Consider the following 3,467-nt stretch of genomic DNA (forward strand, 5'->3'; position numbering starts at 1 on the left):
CACACGTCACCCAGCTAGCCCAGCCCATTCCCTCTCAGGCCTCTTGAGTAATTCCCCAATCTACATTTCCATCTCTCTGCCTCAGTTTAAGTTCAAGCCTTGTCAGTCTTATAATAAGTGGTTGCAAAATCTTCCTCACTTTCCTCACTGTCTCTATTCAAGTCAGTCTTCTCCCAAAATTGCTGATTTCTACAAGTTGTAGACCATCATTCTTACTAGTTTTATCATTCATTGATCTTAAATTCCTACACTTACACAACCGTGCTCAATAAGCTTTCCTTCATCTAGCCACTGATTTAACTGTTCCCATTTCATAAGTGCCTGACCAATGGTCTCCATGCAATATGATATGGCTACTTACTGCCTTTGGGACAAAGCTCACCTCATGAGCATAGAACACAGGTTGGTCACCACCGTTTCTCATCAACCTTTTAAGTCACCTTCAATTTACTCCAGTAACACAGCCTTCATTTTAGCCACCCTTAATTACAGTATTTAGCTTTCCACATGCACTTCTAAGGATGATGGACGGATGGATGGAGGGATGGATGGATGGATGGGTGGATGGATGGATGGATGGATGGATGGATGGATGAATAGATGGAGGTATGGGTGGATGGATGGATGGACGGATGGAGGGATGGAGGGATGGAGGGATGGATGGAAGAATAAATGAATAGATGGGTAGTAGATGGTATTGGGTAAGTGGATGGTTGTTGGATGAATGGGGTAAAATGGAATGGATGGTTTTAAGATTAAAATAGAACTTTGGAAAATGGGAAGTGGAACAGAATTGATTGGGATGTAACACTCACAGTTATTAAAAATTTACTCCATTGTAGTCATTTCATGTATAGTCTCACTGAATTTTGATAAAATGCTTCAAGGCGGGCATTATTATCTCATTGATGAGTAAGAAGCTCAGGTTTGTAAAATAGGACAGCTTCTTCAAAAACAGTTGACACCTGGACAATGTGGGGGCTAGGAATGCTGACCCCCTACATAGTTAAGGATCCATATATAACTTTTGACTCTTCCAAAATTTAACTACAACTACTAAAAGCCTACTATTGACCAAATGCCTTACTGGAAACATAAATTGCTGATTAACACATTTCTTGTATGTTATATGTATTATGCACTATATTCTTTCAATAAAGAATGCTAGAGTAAATAAAATGTTATAAATTGTGCACTGATGTTACAAAAAAACCACCCTATATATACAAAGCATAATAATGAAATGCACACTTGCGCACTCTATTTAGAGTCTCTTCCCAGTTTCTACTGCTGCTCCAGCCCAAAGAGGGCACATCAAAGGAAGAGGAAAGGCGGGACACTGATGGGGGCATGCAGGGTCAGAAGCAGCAGGCTGGGTGAGCTCAAAAAAGCCCCCGTCGTCTTTTGTAGTCTTCCAAATTCAGAGATCTCCTTGGAGCCCCATCCTTGGCTGGTGGAGCAGTGGAGGTGATGGCCAAAGCCTTTGACTCTGAGCTGGGAACTTGTAAATCAATCTTCACATCGAAATCATGTACTTTGAACAAGTCTTCTGAGAGGTCACTGGCTGACTTAGAATTCAAATCTTTATCCTCTCCCGTACCCTTGCTCATTTCCTTTGGGGCATCCGGTAACACTCCATAACCATACTTTGCATTCAGCTGGGCCAAGATGGCAGCTTGAACAGCTGGGCTTCTGGAATTAGAAACGATGATAGGTGTGCATTTCCGTCTGGTAAAGGGATCCATCTGTTGGTCTTTCACGTTGTGACTTTCAGCCACAAGGGCCTTCTCAGGCTTCACAATATTCCATTTCCGGTTCCGCTGGTTGATGTAACTGATAGCAGATATGTTCTTGGTCCACTGGCGGTGCAGGGCCTCTGCCCGCTCCTCCAGCTCATTCAGCTGGTCTTGGATTTGTTTGGCCTTGTCCTGGTCCCCCAGGTCCTCCGCCATGGCCTTTTCATTAGCAGCTGAGTCTTCTTCTTGGCATAGTTAAGCGGAGCTTTCCTGAACCTTTCTTTCTCTTTTACAATCGCTTCAATGTCTTGATCATTGAATTTATAATTAAGAGCTTCTTTAACAGATAATTCCTTCTTATTGATTTCATCTAGAGTGGGCAACTGCATGCCAGCAGAAAACATGGCTTCTTTCCACTTCATGAATTCGCTTTCAGTGAATGCTTGGTTTGAGACAAACTCTAGGCGGAATGCCCGCTGGGCATCGCCATGCTGTAGCTGTAGCCCTTTGTTTGTTCTGGTGCCACCAAGCTGGTAAACCTTGGCAGTTTCCACAACACCCGTGATCTCAGCAACCCGGTAAACTGGTTTGCTGTTGTGGGTTCCAATGGCAATCCGTACAAAACATCCTGTGACAGTTTTAGCAAAGAAGGGCATATGACACCAACGTTCCAGCTTATGCCGTGATAATCGAACCCGATTCAGTTCTTCGGGTGAGGACACTGGTTGTGATTTCAGAGGGATCTCTTCTTTCTCTTCTTCTTTATCAGAGGATGGTGTTCGGGATGAGCGGTCTGTCTCTTCACTGGATTTGTCATCTTCTTCCTCCTCCTCATCGTCAGAGTATACCTCACTGGTTTTGGATGGCTGTTTTTTGGCGAGGAGCCCCGCTGTTCTGTTCTTCCATTTTTCCCTCTCTGCTTTTAGCTCCTCCAGGGCTTGAGATTTTTTATCTAGTTTCTCATCCCGTTTGGAATGTCGTTCCTTATTGTGAGATGTTTCCTGAGATTCTGGAATCTGTGTCAGCTTTTTCTTCTCTTGCTCTTCTTGCTTTTTCTTGTTTTCTTTCTTTTTGGCTGTTTTTGGTTTTTTCTTAGTTTCAAATCTTCTTTTCAACACCTCCCTCTTCTCAATGCGGTTGAAGAGTTCTCGCTCTCTTTCCTTCTCTGTCATCTGCTCCAGACGAGCCCTGTCCTCCTCATCCCCCATGAGGTCGTCCCCATAGCCATCATGGAACTCTTCCTCTCCAGAAGAGGAGGAGTCAGTGTCTGAACTGGAGGAGGAGGAGCTGTTGCTGTCAGAATCCGACACTTCACCTTCCTTAGGGGCTGAGCTCTCAGCTGAACTGTCTTTGTCCGAACTGCCTGATGAAGCAGTTTTATTGACCTGTTTCTTCATGGTTCCTTTCTTCTCTATTTTTCTGGCCTTTCCTTTCTTCTTAGTTTTACTGCTCCGGAACATCCACTCGTCATCACTGTCGGACGTCTCAGAGTCTGAGGAGGCTGCAGGCTGACTCACAGGGGGCTCCTTCTCCTCAGAGTCACTGCGCTTCCGCTTTGCCAGGGACAAGAGCTCCTGATCCAGGTTCTGGTCGCTGCCGCTGTCCTCCATGTCCGAGTTGACAGCACTCGGCTTTTCCGCTTCTTTGCCATGGTGATCCCCCCGCTCCCACACCAGTCGCCGCCCGGACTCCCTCTAGCCCGTCTGCCAGTGGGACAGCCACTGCCACTGG

General features: G+C 45.4%; 1 pseudogene; it reads right to left on the bottom strand.

Annotated features, from left to right (window-relative positions):
* Positions 1-1,382: 1,382 nt before the first annotated feature.
* Positions 1,383-3,402, bottom strand: LOC102440310 (annotated as a pseudogene).
* Between the last annotated feature and the right edge of the window lie 65 nt (positions 3,403-3,467).

This window comes from Myotis lucifugus, unplaced genomic scaffold (genome assembly GCF_000147115.1).
Source record: "Myotis lucifugus unplaced genomic scaffold, Myoluc2.0 scaffold_214, whole genome shotgun sequence".
Classification (NCBI taxonomy): domain Eukaryota; kingdom Metazoa; phylum Chordata; class Mammalia; order Chiroptera; family Vespertilionidae; genus Myotis; species Myotis lucifugus.